The following is a 25,760-nucleotide window of genomic DNA, read 5'->3' on the forward strand; positions in this document are numbered from 1 at the left end:
TGGTAGCAGGCCTCTACTGAATGGCCTGTAACGACCAGGCCATCACCTCAGATTGATTCATCTAGGAACCACAGATGTCACCCACGAACAGAGACAAGAACCCAGCATTTGAAAGATAAAAGACCCTGCAGAACCAGCAACTCGACCATTGTACCCCACCATTACAAACACCCAAAACTACATATCCCTGCATGGAGTACACATGTTCAGTACGCCAGGGGCTGACCCTTACCTGGGCATGCCTCCTGTCACTAGGGTCACACAAGGTCTGCCCCTATAAAAAGGGGCAGTGAAGACAGACCCAGTGGGATGCCCTCTCCATCTGGACCAGCACCATGCCACACCACCTATCCACCCAGAGGCCCTGCCGGCGACCCCCCCTCTGGACAACACCTACTGGACAAGGACCCCTCTCCAGCCTGGATAGGTAGCTATTACTCCCCACCCCCTCTTCAACCAAGGACTTGGACTCTGCTTCTCTTCCCTACCTGGACTCCAGCCCTTCCACTGAGTCTCCTTCTCCAGCTGCCATTGTGAGTGCATGTGTATGTGTGTGTATGAACCAATAACTTCATGGGGCTGTGTAGTGTGTTGTCTGTTTAATAATCCTGTTATTTGGACCCCTAAGTTGGGTTTTGCTTTACTATGGTTTGGCCCTGCTCCAATCTCTGCTCCTCGCCCATCTAACTTCTGTCTCATTTCTCCCTCTCCTGCTTCTGGCTCACTGCCACCTCCAACACCTGTCCTGAGCTCCTCTCTGCCTCCAAACCCCCTGTTTCTTTGCCACTGTATTATCCCCACTGCCTTTTCCTTTTCCCCTGAGCAACCAGGTTTCTGCCTCACTTTCTTTCCTGGCTGTCTCTTCCTTGCCACCACTTATCTGCCCCAGCCCCCCCAATATCTCAGTTGTCTGCCTCCGTTTCCAGCCCCAGTCTACCTTAAGTAAACCCAAGCCTCAGTTCCTCAGCCATCTTCTCTGTAGTCCACCGGTTCTAATCCCGGTTCTGGCAACTTTCACTCCCTACACTTTACTTCTTTCTCTCTCACCTGAACCTTCCCCCAAGTATCCCAGCTACCCCAAGCACACACATACACACTGTCAGCCAAGTTAGGAACTTTCCTGTGTGTATGTGTAGATGGGTTGTATGTGTGTGAACTGGTGAGTGTGTGTGTATGTGTATATATATATAATGGCATTGTGTGCATGATATACGAATTAGTTATCTGTATCTAACTTTTGGGGTGTATAGTGTATGTGCTTGATGTGCTTGAATTGGTGATAGGTATGCATGTGCCTAGGCTGGTTTGGATGTGTATGTGCCTGAGCTGGTAGTGTGTGTGTGTGTGTATGCACCTAATTGATTTGTGTTTGTATATGTGCAATTGTGTCATACCCTCCTATCTAACAGCGCAATATTGAGATCCTGAGAGTTGGCCTGACCCCACAGGGCAACAATAGTTACTTATTACTTTTAAACAAACAAACAGAGAGAAAAAACTGACCAAACATTATGGAACATTTTTCTTTTTTTGGAACTTATGGTGAACTCTAGGGCTGTGCGAAACAGCACCATTTTGTTTTGACTTCCATTTCGCCATTTCAACAGTACAATGTTTCATTTTGTTAGAACTGGTTCACTACCTCAACACTGTTTTAACGTTTTCCCCATAGGCTATAATGGGGAATCATGAAAATGTCTATAACTTCATCATTTCTTGTCTGTTTTGGATGCAAATTACAGAGGTGGTAGCCCCTTCTGAGGGCATGAAGCCTGCCAAGTTTCAAGGACATAGGTCCAGGGGTTTCTGGAAAACTTCACCTCAAGGTGCTGAAAAGCAAAACTCGTGTCACTAACTGGCAGCAGCAGCCTCCTGTCATCACGTGCACAGATCTGGGGGCCTGCACCCCAAGAAGGGCTCTGGGGCTGTGCCAGACTCCTCCTGATGGTGCGGGCCCCCAGATCTGCACTTGGGATGACAGGAGGCAGCTGCTGCTGCTGCTGCTACTTGGGACTGGTGCTGGGCACAGCCTGCACCAAGCGCCGGGAAGACTGGTGCTGCTGCTAGCCCCAGGCAGCAGCAGCAGCCTCCTGTCATCGCCCGCACCCCTGGGAGGAGTCCGGCAGCACTGGGAGGACATTTTGAGCTCCGTGGGGCTGGCAGAGTCACTTGGAGTGCAGCCCTGGCTCTCTCACCGCCTCCCACTACCAGGCTGAGGTCCATGGGGCTGGTGGAGCCACTCGGCGCACAGCCCAATGGTGGTAGGCAGGGGAGAGCCAGGGTGCGCTCCAACTGGCTCTGCCAGCCCCAGGGAGCTCAGCCCACCAGTGAGAGACAAGGGAAAGTCAGGGCTGAATTCTGCCTCCCGCCCCCGGGCAGAGCTCTGTGGGGCTGGTGGAGCTGCTCAGAACACAGTGCTGGCTCTCCCCTACTTCCTGCCACTGGGCTGCTTCAAAACTTGAAACGTTTCAAGTGCCCTCATTTCGTTTTTGATGCTGTTTGAAAGCCTTTTGTTTCATTTTGATTTCACTGTTTCGAGCTCGAAACATGTCAAAACAGCTTCAAAACAAAACACTCAAAACATTTCGCCCTAGTGAACACCTAGTTTGTTTCAATTTTATATGAATAAGCCTACTCCAGTCATCCTTGCTAAAATTAGGGAAGAGTATTTATCCAAGTTGAGCCTCATGTTCTGTCCTCCCCACCCAAGGTGGGCTTCTGCTTTCTATAAATGTAAAAGAACCCAGCATCCTATTATAAATACCAATTTATAACATCATGTCTTATTTTAAAATAACTTTGGTAAAAGTACCGCATTTTGGTTGTGTCTCTAAGGTTGCATTTAATGAGGCAGTTTCGATAGTCAAAATCCTGTGTTCTCACCTTTGTGAGACCAAGGATCCTTAAACAATATCTTGTTGTTAAAATCCTCCAGATATACCAATAACGATAAGCAATCCCAGTCCTGGTTCAGCTGCCAGACCTTTTCAACACAGACAGATTATAAAAGCAGTAGAAATTTGAATGAAGTTCTCCATAGGAGCCTACAAAAGCTAGATTTCTTCCTGCTGGAAAGCACAGCAGCACTGCTACTGGCAAAGAAATATCTGAAGCAAGATAGCCCTCCTGATGTCAAGATGGAATTAATGATTAGTCAAAAGTTAGACCAACTAGGTGTGTTTTGAGCTATACCACTGTGCCTTCTATATGGTTTAGGACTATTGTCGGGGGGGGCAGTGCAACCTGTAAACCAGCATGAATCTTATTCTGTTTTGCATATTTAAAAATTCTTAATGCTTGTAGAGAGAAGACAGGATTTAAAAGATGAAACAAAGGGGGAAACAAATCAAGAGACTAAAAAAGCAAAAAGGAGCTATATACAATAAGTAAAAAGGGAAGAGAAGGAAAAACTTGGGATGGGCATAATTTCATCTTCATGAAGTGGGAATCACTAATGCAGAAGTAATGTCATCTTCCAGTAGGACAGAAACAGATGGTATACATTCTCTATCAAAAGAAAGCTGAACTTACATAACTGTCTCTCCTTTCTACTATCAAATTATATATTTTTGACAAACCTTCATATGAAGACAGCAGATACACAGTAGGCAGTATGTCAGAACTATAGCAGATTACATTGTGCACATGAAAGCCACTTCATAATGAAACCTAACTTCAATTGCAATCCATCTGATTTGGGTTTATTCAATAAACTCAGGTTATATTTGACAACTTCGTAAGCCTTGGTTGAGTTTGTAAAACTCCACTGTTTTGTGTGTTGTGAATGACTGCACATTTAGTTTAGGGGTTCTCACAAACATACACAAAGCAAAACTAGATAAACCAAAAATCAAAGTGTACAATTGCTTTAAGAACTACCACACCAGGTTTTATTCACATTTGATGGTGAGTTTGTTTTGTTTTGATCTACAGACAGAATCTTACTTTCTAACGCAGTCTCAATTCCTGTCAAATCAATGAGTTGTTTTTGTTTTTCCAGAGGGCTGCAAACCCAGCAAACTTGGGTAGATTCTCCTGTTGGTTAAGGAATCCGTTAAGGCAGTAAACTAGACACTCAAAAAATAAGGATCCATTTTTGCTGAAAGTCCTCTCTAAGCCCTGGTTAAAGGATACAACCCTGGAAAATGGACTCATCTGGGATACCCCTACATACATCTCTAATTAGCAATTATAGTTGCAACCAATCGCATATCACAAACTAAAATGAAAAAGGTTTTATATTTTCCCTAGCCCTGTGCTATTCAGCAAATGAACCACAGTCAGCTTTCAGGAACAGGTTCACTTTATTAATATATAAACTAAAAGGAGAGGGATAACTGGAAGACTACTCTATTATGACCCTGTTTGGAGCTCTGTTCCTGACCAACTACCCCCAGCCACTTCTGTAAAACCAAGGTGGTTACATTCAAAAAGCCTCTTAAATAGCCAGTACCTTACAAGACTTACTAAAACACTAATGAAACTTTTCCTTTGCCCATGACTCAGTGTTTTTTTAGTTCCCACTCCCAGAACATATCCTCTTCACAGCTTTGACCTGCAAAACTCTCCCTTCTTCTGCCTGAAGAATCATGCTATCTGAAGTAACAGAGCTTGATTATCTGTCTGGTAGAAGTGCTCTTCTCCAACATGACAAACCTTATTCAAGGAACTGGTGTTTTAAATTAACAAAAATACATCAAAGAGCAGAAGCAAAAATAAATAGCTGAAATTGCTTAATTCAAAAGCCTATTCATTTCCCCTAGACTTTATCAGGCTGCACCTCAATTAAAAATAAACTTCTAACAAGATCAATATTATTCCTTACAAGCATTATCAACAGGCTGTGTCAAATGCTTCCGATTTATGAGTCTAGAGAAAATCTATTCAGAGAACAAGCGGGCTGCTTTTTAAGTGAGCTGCAGCTTTTACCAGAAATTCCAGCTTCAATTACAGTGCACACACTAATCTACCACTGATCTGGCTTCTTGACAGCACATAAAAAATTCCTTCAGGTGGCCTTCTTGAATGGAATTTGCTCCTCGCTCATTATTGCCTGTTGTGCATACAGAGGACAACCTTTCCCTTTCAAGTTCATATCAACAGGTATCACTCTGCATTACTGTTTACATGATTAGCATTTGGAAAGGACATGAGTTTCTCATGACTGCTCCCACAGACAAAGGGGTTTTAAAATAGAAAAGCAGCTGTTCATAATTGGAGCCCCAGTGCTTCTGCAGCAAAACATTTGCCAGCATTCCTCTTACAAGTCCCTGGTGTGCAGAAGAAAGTTGCACTGCACTCAAACAAGTCATTCTACACTTGTGGAGTATCAGCTGCCACCTAGCCTGCAAAATGCCTTCCATCGAGTAACAAGAGTTGCCATAAAGAAGGACGATTTTAGATATGCTCGTCTCATTCTTTGTAATAAAATGGCTACTGCATTCCATGCAATTACAACTATCAAAGCAAAGGCAGTATTTAGAGACATCTTTTGGTTTACACATCTCACTACTTGCTACATAAAGATTACTTAGGAATGTTCTCTCAGTATCACTTAGATCAATGGTTCTTGACCATAGACTCAAAGCACCCTTCAGAAAATGTCAGCTTTTAATTTTCACTAAGTTTTTGACTACAGACATAGAAAAGAACAATTCTTTTGTTACAAAGATCTCAGGAAGACCAAAAGACGTCAGAGTGTTTTTAACATTACAGATTCATATTTGAAATCCCTGGGCACATCCCCATGAGTGGGAATGTGCATTTCCTCAGGGACAAGCAGCAGTGTGTGCCACTGCTACTTGCCTCTGGGAAATGCTTGTGCCCCGCATGCTCTGGCATGAAGCACATTACCCCAAGTGAGGTAGGGGAGGCTGAGGCCAGCAACTGTGCTGGCCCCAGAAGCCTTACCTGGGATTCTGGGGGCCTCTGGGAGTTGCAGCTATGGCAATTCTGCAGCAGGGAGCCTAGCCACCAGAGGCCAGGTTCTGGTTTTGGGTGGCATGCACTTCTGCCATGTGCACCACCCTGCTTTTTTAGGCATGGGTTTTTTGACCTCAAGATCTCCTGGGGACAAAAAACCCACCATACTACAAATTAACAGTGCAGGGAATGCCTGCATGCACAATGTGGGTGGTGTGCAGTGCTGAACACAGCATGTCTACGCTCGTCTGGACATACGCCCTGGGTTTATCTTGTGAATCTTGTTTGCACACCTCACAGTGCTAACATTGCATGGCACCCTTGAAAGGATCTCAAGGCACTCTGATTGAGAACCTTTGATTAAGATATTGGGCAAAATGCACGTTAAAAACCTTAAAAACCATTAATTCAAGTTTTACTTTTACAAAAATGTTAAAAATATGCAAATAAATACTGGAGATAATTTTTTTCATAAATGCCATTCCACTTCGAAGAACCATACTAAAAAGGAGAAAGACAACTTAGAAATCTAAAGAGAGCAGACAAATAGGGATGGGGGAGTTCAGACTGGATGTCCAACAGGATAAGGATAGACATGGGGGTGTGGACGAGCAAATTACAGTAAAAACAGTAAGGAAATAGCTGAACAGTATATTTTACTACTTCTGGCATCTACTTAATGCAGCTCACTTATTTTTGGTCTCTTTTTTGAAAGCCAGATTGACAGCCTTTTGTTCATACCAGTCAGACACCATTCCAATGAGATTTTTTGCATGAGTTAAAAAAAAGAAAAGAAACAAAAAACAAAAGAACCCAAGTGGTCTGCACTGACTCCTTGATTTGGCTCTTCAGCAAGAACTAACCAAAACCTTGACTTTGTAGGGCATGAGTTCAAGGGATAAGTTTAGCAGTTCAAACCAGTAACAACTCACAGCCTTCTGTGAATCAGACACAGTAAAGAAACAAACTTATGTGGTTAGTTTGATAGAACAATAAACATTTGCCAGGACATGGTATTCATTTCTAATGAAAAATACAGAAAACTCCAGGAAAATGAAAAATGCCCTATTTAAGCCAGCTGTTAACCAAATGATAATTGTTGATCCAGTTATTCAATGAAATCAGAGCATAAATCAAAACTTACCTTGTCTGGAGCTAATTAGCAATAGAGAGTAATGGAATAATAGGACAACAATTGTTCAACAGGAATCAGAGTTATTTTAAAACACTGGATTTGTTGTACCTGCTAATCTAATTTAAATGGAAAAAAAATTAAAAATCCCTATGAACTGTATATCAGTTTTCCATAAATGTTGTTCCATTTCAAAGAGCCATACCAAAAAGGAGAGAGAGAAATTGGTTGAAGACAACAATCAAGGTGGGATGTTATTAATCCTATTGATGAGTAGATGCATTAAGAGTGTTCAAGGAGACTGACTGCTTTACTTCCCTCTTCCTTTAGAGAGGCTGGACCAGATTCTGGGAAAGTTAAAATAGTATAACGCTGCTTAAATCAAAAATACTTGTTTGAATATAAGAGGAGAAGGCATCTACCATTGTTAAAAAAGGAGACCTTTCTCTGACCGGATGTAAGGCATTTGTCACCACACATTTAATGGAATACTGATGAAAAAGCATTGGGGACTTTGCACACCCATTATGAGCAAGCAACTACCAGCTGTTACCACAGAACCTGATATCACCATTTACAAGGTTAAAATTGTAGCAGCTGCAACACCTCAGATACTGCATTGCAATACAAGTATACTTTGTAAAATGTTACTGATTACTGATCTCCACTACCTAGATTAGACTTTTTGTGGGAATGGGAAAGAGGATACAGCAAAAAGGCAGTGGCCTGAACTGTGTAGAGAAGAAAAGGATACTGCACATAAGAACAAATTTAAGATGACAAAAGGATGAGCATTAGAGTGAGAACAATTCCCTGGATAAATTTATGATGTATGATAGGCAAATAGGCATAGCATTTAAGTAAAGCTTCAGTTACTTTGGCTGATCCACTGATGAGCTACAAGGATGATCTTAAGTTATTTAGTAGAACTGGGGCAAACAATAAATTCTTCAACAAACAGTATATACTTTTGGAAAGTTGGAAATTATTTAAAAATTCACGTCAAATTCAGAAAAGTGTCCTGTTCAAAAGTGTTTTTATGGTTTAGCTAAACTGAAGATTCCATTATTCACCCAGTTCTATTCTCCACTGCTTCAGTCAGAAGCATGTATTTTCTTAACCTCAAACATACATACTGTTATGTACGGTTATGTGCCACTGGTATGCACTCCTGTCAGTAAGTGGTGGAATGCCATACTGTGTTTATCTCCTATTACTGCCTGCTATTTTGCTTGAAAAGCATTAAGTCCCTTTGTATAACAAAGACATTTGCCTTGTTATTCCTTGTCTGATCTCACTGGCCAGGGACAGAAATTACACATAAATCAGTAAAAGTGATCAGAAACTGGTTCAAATCTGTAACCCAACAGAACTTCAGTGCACACAAACCACTTTCAAAATGGCCAAAACAAGTTTAAGAAAAACCTGGATGCATGTAATATCAGACTTAACTTATTTAAGTTAAATCTGTTTATTGAGCTTCTGTCCCAGATTCCCTCCACATTAAAGCTGTTTGCTCCAACTGAGCAGGGAGGCATACTCTAGTACCCCAAGCTTCTGGCCTGGGCCACTACAGGCGTGTGGCTGAATTTCTGGAATCAAAAGTGAACGTCTGTTCACTTGCTTATTGGTTCAATCTATGCAGTTTAAACTAACCTGTGAAGATGGACCTGATTCAGCGTCAGACTTTTTGTTTGTACTTAGCCACTGATGCAAACAAACCTCTGCAATACACACAATATCATGATGATCCTGCATTATTTATGCAGGCAAAATTACTGCCTAGCATCAATAGAACCTTTGCCTGAATAAATATAAAGAAATTAGGTCTTTTGCATTTATAAATCTACATCCTGCATAGTTATGGGAACTGTGGCCCTAATCCAGCAATGAATTTAAGTATTTGAGTAGTCCCATTGAAGTCAGGTTGATTACTCTGATGGTTAAAATTAAGGATATGCTTTGCTGAATCAGAGGCAACAGTTCCCTGTTTACTGAAGACTTCCTCATTTAGTCCTTGATTCTGCTTCTCTTTACATAGAAAGAATATGCATAAGCATTCCTGATGTTAGAGTACTAGTATCCACAAACGATTGTGAAGGGACAGTTCTGGGACTTTTGGAAGTGATGAAAGCATCAGTCAAGGAAGGAAGTTGCCCTAAGGCACTCTTATAAAGCTTTCAAGCTACCAAGCAGTACAGACTGTACATGGACACAATTATTTTGTTGCAGAGTAGCATAGATGTGAGAAATTGAACTATTTCTTATATAGTTATAAGGAAAAAGAATACAATAAAATAGCAGAAGTGAATTAATAGAAGTTGCCCTACTGTTCAAGATGCCCTTCAAGGCAGGATTTTAGGATTGTAAGCACTAATGCAGGATTTTAAAGCCCACTCTTGGTCAAACCCAGTAACAGAGTGACCATATACAGTTGCATATATGGATCTTTATTTTTCCCCAGATGTACAGTTCACAGCCACCAGCATAGATGGATCTTTGAATGAAAATTCAGCATTTCATCATATCCGTTCATACATCTGCCCATCAGTAAAATTACTGTAAGGAAACAAATTAAAATCTCAGTTTCCACCATTTTGATCATTTCCTGAAATCAAAAGCCAAAGAAAACTGAGGAATTCATTAAGTAAATTATGCTCATTGGTGAACTGAGTGGTAACAAATCTGCTGTGCATTTTAAATACAGCTAGCATAACAGTGAAAAGATGCATTTTCCTTTGTCTCTCAAGAAGTGTGCATTGTAACAGATGAAAAATACAGGCCACTGAAAGAGACAAGTCATGCTCTAATGGTCTGGAGGAGATTTAAGCAAGCTGAACATTATGCACCGGGCAGAAATCTGTCTGCTTAAAACAGTATAACACAGTAGAATTCGTCTTACACTCATTCATTCCCTGCTGCTATAGCAGAGTTAGAATTAAGACAATTCAGCACAGTCTGGTGGAAGAACTTGACAGGAGCTAATGAATCCCAATTACAGACACACTTTCATAACACACTTATAAGAACTGCACCTGTGCAAGGATACTGCTGAAAAACCTCCACTTCCTTCCACGCAGATGATATGGCTGTTCATGCATTAATGGAATTGCTCCAAAGAGGCTGCCCAAGACACAAATTGTGATAGTTATCAAGAACTGCAATAAACCATGCCTGTGGGAACTATAAGAGTAGGAAGGTACACTTGTATCAGGGATGTGATGACCAAAAGGCTTATTATAAATCAACCATTATACACTGAAAACCCTGAACGACAGCACACTATCATTAGTCAGCATACCATATCTTCAAGAAGCAACCGATTAGAGAAACTGCTGTCTGTTCCCTCATAAGTGTGTGCCTTCAATAAACAGCATAGTATGTGAAAAGTAGTGAGTAAGGGGGTGCGTAGACAAAACAGGGGCCCTAAAATGAAGTGGTTTGGGGGGGGGGGAGACTGGTGCTTCCCTTCGCAGCAGCGGAGACCCCATCCCCCAGGTGCCAGCTGCCCACAGGATCGGGTGATCCCAGGGGGCACTGCAGCCACGGAGGGAAGCACCAGCCCCCCATGCAGCTCAGACAGGTAGGCAGACTCCAGGGAAAAGAAAAGAAAAAAAAAGATCAGGCCTGCTGCTTTTCTTTTTCCTTGGGCCTTGCCTTCCCGGGCTGCACCAGGCTTCCTGCACAGGCTTCCTGCAGAGCCCCTGAGCTTCACAGAGCCCGGTGATTCGTTCCGTGGCTGTAGGGCAGCAAACTAAAACTCCTCAGAGAAATTTTAGTTTGCTGCACCCCAAATCATTTAAGGTGCATTATGCCACCGAATTTGCTGTAGCGGATGGAATTACTGCGCAATATACTGCCAACGCATGCAAACACCAACACCATTAAAGTGGTGCAAAAGCACTTAACCCATTTTAAAGTGTCATGCACACATGCCCCTCATTTTGTCTATACATGGCCTGTCATGACAAATGTGGAAACATTTTTGCTTAGTTATCATTGGACTGATAACTAAAAGGTGCATGTAATACACTTACTCATTTCACAGGGTGCCCAAATACATTAAAAAGATGGTTCAGTATCAGGGAAGTTGACTAAATTATTCTTGTGGATAGTTTATTCTGTACCTTCTTCCTATTATGTTGAATAATGTATTCACTCACATTTTTTCTGTACCACTGCATGGGATTGTTCTGTCCTAAGTGCAGGATTTTGCACTTGTTCTTATTGAACCTAGTGAGATTCCTTTTGGCTCCAATTTGTCTAGGTCACTGTGAATCCTAGCCCTACCCTCCAGCATATCTACTACTTCCCCCCTCCCTCCCCAGCTTGCTGTCATCTGCAAACCTGCTGAGGACGCACTCTATGCCGTCTTCCAGTTTGTTGATGAAGACATTGAACAAAAACGGCCCTAGGACCAACCCCTGGGGCACTCCACTTCATACTGGCTGCCAACTAGACATTGAGGCATTGATTATTACTCTCTGAGCCTGATGCTTCAGCCAGTTTTCTATGAAGTGTTGATAACAGTTGTATCTTCCAACACAGAAGATTCCATCTATCTATGGGGTTATCTAAGCATGGCTTTTGCACTAATCAGAGGACAATAGTAGAAAAATGGGCTAGTACTTTCAGTAAACTGTACCATTTATGCTATGGTGATATGCATGCCTTTATTCTGTAATGACTTGATTCATGTTAAGGGATTATTTTGATTTAATTACATATGTGTTTTTCCTAGTTTTGTTAAATTGGTACAAAATTACATATAGACAAAATTAACATCATTATTTTACTCATCAATCTCTTTTCTATAAAAAATATAATCTAGTTTAGTTTGACTGCAATGATGATTAGTCTGTAAGAAAGAAAACAGAAATGGTAGAAATATTAAAATGTAACAAAATGCTTCTGAATTAGTAAACTTGGCCCATTTTCTTCCCAGGTACAGAACCATGGAGTAGTTTGCACTGGGAATGTATTTTGCAACTTGTTTGGTACCTTTCCCAGCATCTTGCAGCACAGGCTTGTCAGCTACAGTAAGGCACAGTGACTGAGGCCCCCTCTATATTTTACAGTAGGGGTTCCCACAATGTGGTATGCATACCCCTGGGGGTACACAAGACACCTCTGGGGGATATGCAGGAGAAATTGTATAATGGCAGATTGAATTGTCATTATAATAAGTGGTATTTAAGGGGATAACACATAAAACATGCTGGTAGGGGTATGTGAGCAGCTGGTAAATCTGGAAGGGGGTACACAATAAGAAAAGGTTTGGGAACCTCTGCCTTATAGGTATTGCTAAATTAACTGGTTAACTTAACAATTGCCAGCTACACATGCAAAGTAGCTATCACGTTATGAAAAGTTCCAACCAGCTCAAAAGTATGTACTAATTTTATAGCTGGTTGCTATCGAGCTTTAAATTTGCATGTCTAGCTGGGTTACCCCTGTGGCTGGAAGCCCCGTCAGCTGACAGGGCTCCCAGCTGCAGGGGTGCACCATGCCCAACATGAAAGCCCCAAATCCTTGGGACCATGGCTGCTATGATCCCCAAGACTTGGGGGTGCGTGAAATCCCCGGCCCACCTGGGGTTCTCAGTTCTGTTGTGAGGCACAGCTCAGGCCAAGAGACTAATCAGCTGCAGGACTCTTGGCCCTGGCTGTGCATGGCTGCCATGGCTGGGAGCTCCTTCAGCAAAGTGGGCTCCCAGTCATGGGAGCCTGCTTCTTGCCAGTGCAGGGGGAGGGAGCATGGGAACAGGCTCCACCTACAATGACAATAAGACACTATTAGATCTAATGTGCAGTCTCACAGTTGCACGTCTTGTCATGCATGTGTGGCATGGCAGGAGGTGTGATTGTATGGATCATGCATTAGATCCAATCATGCCTTTACCTGCTCATGTAGGGGGGGCTAAAATCCAGCTGGCATGCAGTCTATTAATACTGTGTGCGCCTAGGAAATGGCAATAAAAGGAACATCTGCTGAAGTCCAAAGAACTACTACTTCAGTCTCTGTAGAACACCTGGTGACCCATCACAGAACCCCAGGGTTCTATGGAGCAGTTTGAAAACTACTGTGCTAGGAAGATGAGACTTGATCATCTCTGCTTCCTCAAATTATTGGCACTTACTCAAACTGTAGGAATGGTATTTTGTGGGATGTCGTAGTTAACATCTTTGTTTTAAAGTTGTTGAAACGGTCTACCAGGAGTAATGGCCACAAACTCCTGGAAGACCATTTCAGGCTCAACATTAGGAAAAACTTCACAATTAGAGTGTCCAGACTGTGGAATAAGCTCCCTCCAGAGGTGGTGCAATCACCTACCCTGGAAATCTTCAAGAGGAGACTGGACAATCACCTTGCTGGGGTCACCTGACCCCAGTTGTCTTTCCTGCTTGGTGCAGGGAGGTGGACCTGATGGTTTTCCAAAGTCCCTTCCAGCCTTAAAATCTATAAATCTATGAATCTACTTTAAAGGAAGAAACTTGGTTTTCCACTTTAGGAAAGCAATGAAGAATAAAGGTGAGCAAGAGTGGAAAGCAGTCCCTTAGCCCAGTACACAATTCAACACAATTTTCACCAGGTACCTCCAAGCTGGTGGGGGGCAGGGAAGGGGCTTGAGTGTGTCAACTAGCCAAGCTGAGCATGCAGCTGGGGGAGCAGCTTCTGCCCAGTGGCCCTTTCTATGCGCTGGAGAGCTGTGTCTGAGCTGGCCCTGGCCCCCGCAGCAATGTACATGGTACAAGCTTGCCCCCTCAGCCCTAGCTCTATTAGCTGCAGCCTCTGGGCTGGGCACACACTGCTGGCTCTTCCCGTGCCTGGGGAAGTGCTGCACAGCCCTGTGTACCAGGTGCCAGACACGGGGTTCTACCCCTATGGCTTCCCCACCACTGCCACTGCTGTCATAGGGGCTCACCCTGGATGTACTAGTAGACGCCACCTGGGCTGCCAGATGGTGGTCAGCCACCTGGCGAGCAGATGATAGTGGCAGTGGTGAAGCTGGAGGTGTAGCATAGCCCCATGTACAAGGCATAAGGCACTACCCCTACAGCTTCCCTGCCACTGCCACCGCTGTCTGCCTGCTCCATAGCTGAATACAGCTCCACAGCCCAGGCAGCGCCTACTAGTAAGGCAAAGGCAGGCCCCCATGACAGTGGTGGTGGTGGCAGGGAAGCAGTAGGGGTAGTGCCCCATGCCTGGTACATGGGGCCATGCTACATATACAGCTGCCCTGTTGCCACCACCTGAGGCATGGCCAGATGACGGCCTGGCATGGCCTCCTGAGGCAAAGGAGGCAGAGAGGGGGTTTATTACCCCCTCCATTCCCTCACCGACCAGGGAACACAGCTGGGGTCTGCCAGCCCTGGCCACCGCCTCTACCGCTTGCACCCAGCTAGGCAGACCCTGGCTGGGGTCCCCTAGGGGGAGAGGGGACATAGGGGAGAATAAATCTCCTTCCTGCTCCCTTCACCTAGGAGAACCGTGCTGGGTCAGTGTCTGGCCACACTCCAGACAGCAGCGGTGGCAGCAGCAGTGGTGGGGAAGCCTTAGGTGCAGTATGGCCCCGTATACCAGGTGCAGGGAGCTAAACCTATGGTTTCCCCGCCACTATCTGCCTGCCTGGCAGCTGACCACAGTTCAGCAACATGGGTAGTGCCTACCAGTATAGCCAGGGCTGCCATGACTGAGGCAGCAGGAGTGGGGAAGCTGTAGGGGTAGAACCATGTGCCTGGCACCTCATATAAATGGCCATGCTGTGCTACTGGCAGGTAGGGGAACAGTGAGCACGGCATGCCCAGCTTGGCACCCAGTGGCTTGTGGGACACAGGTAATAGCGCTGGGGCTGAGGGGGCAAGCCCGCACCATGGATGCTGCTGTGGGGGCTGGGGTCGTCCCAGATACCAGTCTCCAGCACATAGAAGAGGCCACTGGGCAAGAGCTTTCCTTTATCGAACTTTGCTCCTGGGCCCCTCCCTTCTCCCGATCAGGCCTTTGCTCCTGGGTCGCAAGCGAAACCTGGACTCCAGGGGCTGGGAAGGTGCAGCAGGATCACCACAGGCTGGGAGTGGGGCTCTGGGGGTCCCAGGCCATACTGAGTTACAAGCAGGAGGGAAAAACTGGGCAAACCCCAGCTGGGGTTCCTGCAGCCTAGGGTGGGAGTTTAAACCCCTCCCCAGTCATACTCAGCCTGCCAGGGCCTGGCCACACCCCCTCATTCCAGCTTTCCTCCAGCCTGAAGGGAAGGGAGGGCTTGCTTTAGTGCCTCCTGGCTTCTAGCATCAGCCTCAGCAGGCATTTCTGGAATCAAAAGTGAATGTCTATTCACTTGCTTGCTGGTTCAATCTACACAGGTTAGACTAACCTGCAAAGATTGAATCAATTCAGGCTTGGGCTTTGTGAATGTCTATCCCTAGCCAATTTATATATACCACTATATAGCAGGAGACAACACAGGCAAGGAAATTTGGGCTAACAAATCTCTTGCGTAATTATTTTCTATAAAGAAGAGGCAGGCCTCTCTGTTTTAAGACAAGAAACAGATTTGTTAGCAATACCCTGCTAATAGTGGTAGATCAAGCACTGAATTAAGACATAGTAAATCACTATTTTCCATGTGTCCTCCTTGCAATGGCACTTCTCCTGGTTGAAGATGGTGAAAAAGACATGGTTTAACTGAGAAAATGAACTGAAAGGGGGAAACACCAATTGGAAAAATGCAGGCTTAGCAATACCCCAGAAAGATAGTGACAGCAACTGGAACAATCAAATAATCTACTTAATTCAGATCCACTGTAAGAAGAAAAATTCTAAAAAAGCCTGATTAATTCTGGGGAAACAGAGAGCACTACTTTATTTTGTATGAATGTTAGAAATGCCTGTTTACCTACTTCATTCTGGTATGATGGAGGTTGGGGGAGGAGTGTGATTGGGGACAGATAATCAGTGGACATGTCTACATGTGCGCACAACTGCTAAGGTGTTACTGTGCAGTCTTTTAGTTCTTGCTAAATGCTAAAGCAAGTACTAAATGACTGTGCAGTAACTGCCGGTACTGCACAGTCCTGGCACCGCATGGGTAGTTTCCAACCCTAGTGTGCAGTAGCAGCAGTGTCACTGTTCATGCCCACCACCATTACATCGCTGTAGCTTGTCGCTACAGAAATGTAGCATCTCATGTAGATGCGCCCAGTGATACCTACACTAATCTGGCTTCATGTAGGTTAAAAAATGTACCTTCCCAAGGCCAGAGTTTAGAAAACAAACAGCAATAAACTATGTAAAAGGCATGCCTAGAAAGGAAGGTAGAAGGGCTGTATATTGCAGAACTTGTACTCTTTTCTGTGGCTGCAGTGTAGACATAAGCACTGTGTGAAAGCACCCATGCAGTCTGTTCATCAGCTCAAGCAAGTATTGTGATATGAGTAAAATGGATAAGGTTTAGTTAAGTTCCAGATGAACAGATGATCTGCTATTCACCAGTTTCCATGCTTGTGAAAACATATTGTGGAAAAAAGACATATGTTTGCTTTCCTAAAATTGTTTTTAGTCACTTTTGTAACCAGCACCTGGTCACAGTCTTTGGAGAGAAATTTTCTTACAGGTGCCAATTATGCCTAGGTCTGTTGTATTACAGGGGTGAAAAACAGGAGGCTTCATCCCAAAAATTAATTCTCAGAGTAGTTAGACTTTGGGACATACCCTTGAAAGAGGTGAAGGACTTCTATCCCCTTGTTTGAGCAACAGACTTGAGAGGGAATGCCATAGCACTGGAAATGTGCGATCTCTGTAACTAGGGCAAATGTTTCTTGGATAAAACTGATCTAGCATTCTGCTTCATTCTGCAATAGAGGAAAGGCACTAGTCCTGGCGGCTAATGGGAACCTTGGGGATATTTAGCCGACAGAAAGCCATGTGTAAAATGCCTTTCTAGCCCATTCATGTGGTAGATGAATATCAGGTACCTTCTGGGCATCTCTGATCAAAGTTTGACTTAAAAGCCCTGCCACCATGCACTATTTAACTGCTTGCTACTCAGATTAGCCACAGGACATCTCAGCTAAGTAGAGGTGTTCAAAAAGCCCCTAATGGAAGTGCTCTAACTACAGTTCTATCAGGCCGAGCAGGAATGAACCGACCAGACATTTGCCATCCAGTGCAGCAGCGGGCTCAGTGCTTACCTGCAGTAGCCAAGACCAGCGAGCAGGACATCTTCCCACATGCCTCCCAGGAGGCTGCCAGAACAGCCCCTCTCTCCAGACCCTCCAGCAGTACCATGAGGAGCCCCCCAAATCTGGCTGTCCAGCCCAGCTTTTCACTGTGCCAGGGTCTGGGGTTGGGGGGTAGGGGGGGAGAGGGAACACCCCTGTAACCCCACCTTCCCTGATGTCAGCTAGTAAGCTGTGGAGGGGGGGCCTCATGGCAGGGGGGCTCCTTCCCCCCCATCCCAGTTCCCAAAGTGGTGAAAAGCCGGGCCAGGCAGCCCCGTGCTGCAGCTTCCAGCTCCTGTCGTCAGGAGGCTCAAGCAGGGCTCCATGCTCTCACTGTGCTTAATATCCCTGGGGCTCTGCTCCCACAGGAGAGAAACAGCCCAGGCTCATGGCTACACTCCTGCTCAGTAGGCCCTCTAATGGCAAATCACAATTGTGCAGGTCAGAGAAAACATTAAATTTTAATCTGTGACCTCTCTGCAATTGTTGAACATTAACACTGCCTAACAGATACACAGAGTCAGAACGGTTTAATGGTAGCCTGTAACAGCACTCATAGAAACCAGGCTACGCAAATATGGACATCAACCCATTGCCAAGCAAAGCACAAATACAGCTCTTTCTTTTTCTCATTATTTTTTTCTGCAGAAACATTATTTATATATTTTTAATCTTGTAAATAAGTTCATCAACAGACCTGAAAATATATTGGTAGACCCACAGATCTGCAGCATAGACAAACAAGACATTCTTTTTGGATCATACTATTTCCCATTGCCTTCTCAGTAATCAGAACCATACCATGGATGGTGTGAGTGGTACACAAACCAGTGAATTAACTTTGCAGAAAAAATCTTCTAATGGTAGTTCTATCATAGTGAAAACTAACATCCACATTTTCTAGTGCTCAACAGCAACAGTCAAGGCCAGATTTTCAAAAGGGGCTCAGCATGTTGGCTTCTTCACTATTTTGAAATATGTCCTCAATATTCCCGGCCTCTGAACACTTAAAACAGACCCTGAAGCACCTCAATTTTGGAGGAAAAAACAGAAAAATACAAAATGAACTGCACCACAGTTTAAGAAAAGAATATGTTTTGATTGTGACCTTTCCTACCTTACACATAGTAATTATATCATATAGAAGTAACAACAGAACAGAGAGAGAGAGACTTGGAATGAAATAACCAGCACTACTGAGTGCAATCAAATTGATGGGAATTATTATGTAGCAGCTTCGAGTGTGATGATTAGTTGTTAAATAATCACTGTATACATGTGCTTTAGAAATCTAATGAAAGTAAACAATGCACTAAAGGGATGTCTCAGAAGCATGAAAATAAATGTTTAGAAAGGAACAGATGTTTGATGGGAATACTGTCTTATGTTTTGCAAAACCATCACATTGTTGTTATTCATTCCTCTGTTGAAACAGTTTCTGTAGATGTAGGTCAAACATGAACTTATGTCTGTAACATTTTGCTTTACATTTGGAATCCACTCTTGATATCACTTTAAATGCCAAAGGATTATGGGAATCACCAGTCTCAAAAGGCTCACAAGGGGAAGGTTAATTTTACTAATTCAAAAATGGCTTATATTAGAAAGGGACTGAAAATGGTTATGAACTGACTGAATTAAGTGAATCTATAGCCTTAGTGTCCTGATGTCCCCAGTGATAATCATTGTTGGGGATAGGTTTTGAATGGCCATGGCCCCTGTATGCCTGGCATCCTACTTGAGTAAGCTGTTGGGGCACCAGACCATATTGCCACCACCAACTTCTGATGTCCTCTTCTCACCTGCGACATCTTGTTGTACTATTAACTACTGGCAGCGAGACGTTGGGTTGCTGAAGATCTTGATGGTTCCTTTGGAGGATTTTCTTCATGGGACTCTGCCTCCCCTCACACCCCACCCTTACCACTTCCAGAACTCTTGACATTGGGGCCCACACCATGTATCACCCTGCGGTCACTAACAGTTCAGCACTGGAGGGCCCAATGGATGCTCCAAAGTGGAACCCCTTTTCTTGGACCACCAAAAGCCAGTTCTCTCAACGTCCCTCACCCCTTTTGGTCCAGCTATTTACCAACATTCAGATCAGTCCAGCACAATTCTGCCAGGCCAACAGTCTTAAATCAGCTTTTTCAGGATTCCTGGCATAAATCAGGCCAGGTCAGCCCCTTAAGTATTCAGTTATACCATCCAGTGGGTAGCAAATGAAAAGAAAAATAAACTTAAAGCATCTCCCATTTATGGGTTAAGCAGCCCAGCTCAGCCTCTTAGAGTGCCTAATCTAATAGCTAAGTGGACAAACAGGACTAATGAGGCCAATGTACCTTTCTGGGTTCCTCGGCTAATTAATTCAGGTCTGCCCCTTTAAGGATGACTCCACTCTCCAAACAAACCAAAAAAAAAAACCCTTCTCACTGGATTTTTCTCCTTGGTGTAGCTTCTTAGGGTGAGAACCTTCAGAGCATATTTTCAGGAGGAGTGCTCTCCCTCCACTTGCTCTACCCACACTGGGGAAAAAACAACAAAAAAGGAAAAAGAAACACAGAAAAACACCACGACCAGGGCCAGGCCACTTAACTCATGGACTGCTTGTCAGGGTTTCCACAACTTTAGTCTTCAGCCGGCCATCTACAAGGGATTCCTATTCCAACAGGTCACAAAGTCCTCCAACCACTTTAAATAAAGGATCTACCTCCTTCCCCTGCCACTGGCCATGTGCAGCTGCTGACAGATGATACTCCCAGCATTACCTCCATCTGCCAGGCATGGTTCTCCTTCGACTGCACCCTCCAGAACCAGAAATACCCTCCCGTGCCTTCTGCCCACCTATCTGCTGGAAGCACACTCTGTGGAAGTGTGGCAACGTATTCCCCACACTGGCTGAGCCTCCTACCGTACCCGAGGTAAGTGTTTTCTGGGTGAGTCTCTCAGGGCTTTTCTCTTGCCCCACTCTTTTCCCCTCACAATCATCACCAATTTTGCTAATCACAACAGAAAGCCCAAATGATTCAACTGGCATGGGGACTGTACCATACTCTTACCTGGTATCTCCAAGGACATGGCTGAGGTATGTTGATGGGACAGTGTCAAGAAGCACGTGCTGTTACAGCCTGTACTGTCCATGGTCTATAGTGAAGTATGTGACATCATTGTTTAGGTCTATAGTGAAGTATGTGACATCATTGTTTCGGAGGGCTTACATATGTGTTCCTTGATAGTTGCACAGAGTAAGCATATATTAAACAAATGACCTGTCCTTCCTGAAACTGCACCCAACCACTAATATGGCACGTTGAGGCCTTCTGCTTCATTTTTTAATACTTTGGAGCCTTGTTTTGAGATGCCCTTCTAACATTTACTCATGGAGAAACTTGTCTTCCACTGGGCTCAAAGTAAACCACAGAGGAAGCAGAACATGGATGAACTGCAACCGAGGCGTACCACACTGATAAAATCTAAAACAGGGGGTGGGGAAAATTTGGGGAGCAATTTAGAGCACTCCTGGACATTCATTTTGGCATATGGGACAGCCATAAACCAGCATGACCACCTGGTCACTTTAACAGCATTTGCAGAGCTTATGAAGCCTTTTCTTTCCTCTCCTAATCTATGCTTACCTCTGTCATGTTGCACAAACCCAGTTACCTGGATTGGCATCAAGGAGGGGAATTAGCCATTTAAAGGAGAGGAAGTAAAGGAGAACTCCCTAATTCAGCTTTTGACATTCTACTGATGTAAATCTACCAGATTGTAACAACTCTGTTGAAACTGGTATAGGAAAATTTGTATTAAGGGAGCTGTTATAAGTAGAGAGTGTTAATCCAGCTGTAAAACAACTCATGTTGGAGAGGATTTTTGAACAGGTGTAGTACAAGAATTGCCAAGATTATCACAATTTTAAAAATACCATCAGGGCCAAGTACATTGTATATTCTGTAGACTATTAGACACAAAAGGGTAATTTTGCAGAAAGAAGCTGATTTTGAGTAATATACCTAAAATCACATAAAACATCCATTAACCAAAATTAATTATTTTTAGAGCTCTGAAATGAGAATCAGCCCTAAATGGGTTTATTTTGTTCTTTTCCTTTACTTAAAAAATAATAGAGCTTCTGTGAATTTGCTCATAAAGTTACAGCACAGAAGAAATTATAAGGCCATTATAAATTGCTCAACTCTGGTGTATGTAGCGGACTGGTTGTCAGACTCTGAACTATAGCACTGCATGTGAAGCTATAATATACCCAATCTCTATTATATAGTCACTTTCTAGATGTCTCCCCTGTGAATTTTTCTTCTCTTGCAATTCCTTTACTGACAATCATTGTGCCTTAACTCTTTTTCTAGTGAATCACCATCTGCTAGTAACTGCTGCAGTTGAAACTTCCAATCTTTCTTCATCCCCATTTAAAGCTTATTGTGATACATTTGTAGACTTTCACTAGCAAGAAATACGAATGCCACTTGAATATCAAAGTGCAGCTGAACAAAGTGATGAAAATATGCCAGATCTTTTGTAATTTCTCACAGGACAAAAGAGGGTGGTGGATATCACTTTAATAAAATTAAATGGTTTTATTTGAAAATAAATAAAAGACAATAAGCAGAAAATCAACCAGTTAAAGGTGAGAGACATAGTCCCAGAAAGAAAATACAAGGCTGTAGCTGAAGGAAATAGGTTGAGAGAGCCCCAGGGTCTGCAATACAAAGAAAAGATACCAGTCACAAAGATTTTCAATTTCAAATCTAGGCTAATCCATCCTCTCAGTGTGACCTCAGCTCAAGCACTCAATACCTTGCTGGTTTAACTTAAATCAGAGATCGCTAGCATCCTGGCATGCTCTCTGAGCTCGGCTGGGCTCCAGAGAGCTGGGCTGGCCCCTCCCCTCTGCTCTCTAGGGGAGCTGGGGTGGGGCATGGCCAGACGCTGGCCTGCCATGGCCTCTGAGGATAATTCCTCCCCCTCCTCCCCCACTCTGCTGGCAAACTGTGCAGACCACAGCTGGGGTTTGTCAGCCCCAGTCACATGTTCATAGCTTTCCTGCAGCCAGGCAGAGACAGAGTTAATTCCACCCTTTGTCCAGCTTGCCTGCCACCAGGAGGGGATTAACTCCACAGTGGTCCCAGAATGGGGGAGAGAGGCAAGCTGTGTACAGATCCAAGGCCTGCACCTGTCAGCCCAGAGCTAAAACATGCAGGACCAGACTGAGAGGTGGGAAGTGTTAGCAAAGACCTGACAATCATCACACATATATGCTGGAGATGGAGTTAAGGGAAGTTGCAGACAGCTTCTGCCTGGAAGTTGCAGACCAAAGAATGCAGAGAGCTACATTTACATTATAAAGCAGAACCTATAAAACCTAAACAAAGCCTTTCTGAATGCCTGGCTGTAAGGAGGCACTCTGCCCTTAGGATTAGTAAGACTTATGCATGGCTTTCTCCCCACTCCTCAGTCTGACAGCAGCTCCCCCTACACCCCAAGGCTGGTGGCTGGCATCCTGTGTGTCCTGCTAGCCCTGGCTGGTGCCTGGCCACGCCCCCTCCACTCTAGCAGGGAAGGATCAGAGCCTCGGAGGGCATCTCTCTTCCCTCCCCTTTGGCAGTGGCTAGCAGGTATGCTCTAGCGCTCCCCTGCTTCTGGCTTGAGCCACTGCAGGCACATGCCTGCATTTCCTGCTTTAACAGAGAATGTCTATCCAATTATTAATCAGTTTAAGCTGTGCAACTTAGACTAACTGGCAAACAGTGAATCAATTCAGGCTCAGGCTTTTTGAAGGTCTATCCCTAGCCCTGCAGAGAGGCAGTCAGAGAGGCAGCTGAAACTTGCACAGAAGGCAAGAACTGAGCTTTCACAAATTAGTAATGGATAATCTTTTGTTCACACTGCTTAAAACCCACAAAACTAGCCAGTCTAAACTGACTCCAGCTCAAGCAAACGGCTCACTAGTGCTATAGTTGCAAAGATTGGGCCCAGGTGATAGGACATTTGCCTGTAGACTGGGTTCTGTTTCTGACCAGCTGTGTGACCTTGAGCAAAGTCACCTTCTTTCTCCCTGTGCACCTGTTTTCTGCCCCACCCTGCATGTGCCTTGCTTCATTAGGCCTCCAGGCAAGCAAACAGCACAGACATCCACTAGTCTCAGAACAGCTGAACAAACCCTGGCAGGTTTTGAATTCACACAAAGGTCTGGGACAGATATTGCATAAACCAGTTTGAGCTAAATTAGTTAAATCTGATACTACATTCAACCAAGTTTATCTCAAACCAACTTCAGCCATTTTGAAACTGGTTTATGTGCACAGACTGTCTGTTCTGTTACAGGTTTAAACCAGTTTCTGATCACTTAAACCAGTTTATATGTAATGTATGTCCTTAGCCAAAAGTTGCAACGACACTAACCAGGCTGCATTCAGTGAAATTTCTTATAAGAACTTGAGGAAGTCGTCATTTTAGTGCCTGCACGTGTTAATCTATAAACATATCATAACTGCCCAATATACTATACTGGCTCCTGGCAGGGTCCTGTAATAGCTCTGCACCCGAGTCTTTCCCAGTGCAATGGAGTATACTGCCAACAAGCTCAATGTGATTTTAGGAGCTGATTTATAGATGACTGTTTTGTAGTCATAAAATTGCCATCCCAAGGGATACTGGTGCATTTATTGCATAAATACAGTTCTGTTAAGTGTATTCTATGGCCTGCACTTTAAGTATAGGACCTATTCTCTTGAGTCCTGATGTAGAAAAATCTATTAGGAGAATGGAGATGAGGGGAAATGAAGCTTTCAGTTCTGAAGTGAACCATGTATAAAACTATGTTGCCATCACAATCTGTAACACACAGAAGTTATCTACCTAGGAAGTGGAAATTATCCTATTTTTTTCAGTGGGGTATCAACCCTGAAACCTGGTGACAAAAACAAACAAATAAACAAAAAAACCAACAAAAAGTAGCATTGTTAACCATTTCCCTACAGAAAATGTCAGCAGAAACATCAAGTATCTCACTGCATTTACTTATCTTTGTTGAATGTTGAGGCAGATAGAGGGGAGGAGGAACAATATGCCAACTTATGCCTCTCCCCCTAGTGAGGTGGGGGAAAGAAACAAGGAATCAAGCCACCCATATCACCATTTGAATCCACTACCTCATCTGCCTACCCAGATGCACCAAAAGTAGGGTGACCATGTGTCCCTGGCAAACAGAGACAGTCCCAGGTTCCCAAGCCCAGTCCCAGCCAGTTGGTCAAAGGTTCCAGGTCAGAGTCCAGCAGGGATGTGGAGCAGCATGGGGCACCAGGCAGGTGTCTGGGCAGATACTACTGCTGCTGTGCAGAAGCAAGGCATGTAGAGTGAAGCAGGACCAGACTACGGAAGCTAGAACTGTCCCAGTTTGCCTGGGATGTATGGTCATCCTGACCAAAAGTGACACATGCCTCATGGGCACACACCATAGGCAACACGTAGGGGGGCATGTGCCCCCCCCCCAAGATTGGCTGCCGTCGAAGATGCTGCCGGTTTCTGCAGGCAGTTGCCGCTTACCACCCCCCACCACTCGCTGCTGATGCGGCTCCCCACTCACCGCTTGTCACCCCCATCACCACCGATATCTTCACCGGCATCTGTGAGCAGTCCCGCTTGCTGCCGCCAACACCACCACTGGTGTCTGAGGGCAGTTCCCACTTGCCACTCACTGCCACCGCTGCCAGCAGCTGCTGGCGGTCCCAGCTCACCGCCACTGACACCGCCACCAGCTTCTGTGGGCAGTCAACACTCACCACCTGCCCCGCCCTCTCCTCCCCTCTCTTGCTGCTGACGCAGCTGCTGGTGATTGTGGATGGTCCCGGCTCTGTGCTCACCACTGCCGACAACACTGCCAGTGTCTGCAGGCAGTTCCCGCTTGCCACTCACCAACAACACCGTTGCCAGTGATTATGGCACATAATGGTGCAGAGTCACTTGGAAGAACTGGATGCCTTTAAGTCAGCAGGCCCGGATGAGCTCCATCCCAGGGTGCTGAAGGCACTGGCCGACATCATTGCAGAGCCACTGGTGGGAATATCTGAACGCTCGTGGCACACGGGCCAAGTCCCGGAGGACTGGAAAAGGGCCAATGTGGTCCCCATTTTCAAGAAGGGGGGGAAGGAGGACCCAGGCAACTATAGGCCAGTCAGTCTCACCTCCATCCTTGGCAAAGTCTTTGAAAAAATTATCAAGGCTCACATATGCGAGAGCCCGACAGGACAAATTATGCTGAGGGGAAACCAGCACGGGTTCATGGCAGGCAGATCATGCCTGACCAATCTAGTCTCTTTTTATGACCAGGTTACAAAATGCCTGGACACAGGAGGAGGGGTGGATGTTGTATACTTAGACTTCAGGAAGGCCTTCGATACGGTATCCCACCCCATACTGGTGAACAAGTTAAGAGGCTGTGACTTGGATGACTACACAGTCCAGTGGGTGGC

The 25,760-nt window shown here is 44.6% G+C and overlaps 1 long non-coding RNA gene across 1 annotated transcript in view; it reads right to left on the reverse strand.

The window, feature by feature from the left end:
• The window catches only part of LOC132252485 (uncharacterized), a 124,249-nt gene that overhangs the window by 31,149 nt on the left and 67,340 nt on the right, over nt 1-25,760 (reverse strand). The gene's annotated exons all lie outside the window — the stretch shown is intronic.

This window comes from Alligator mississippiensis, chromosome 9 (assembly GCF_030867095.1).
Source record: "Alligator mississippiensis isolate rAllMis1 chromosome 9, rAllMis1, whole genome shotgun sequence".
NCBI classification, from domain to species: domain Eukaryota; kingdom Metazoa; phylum Chordata; order Crocodylia; family Alligatoridae; genus Alligator; species Alligator mississippiensis.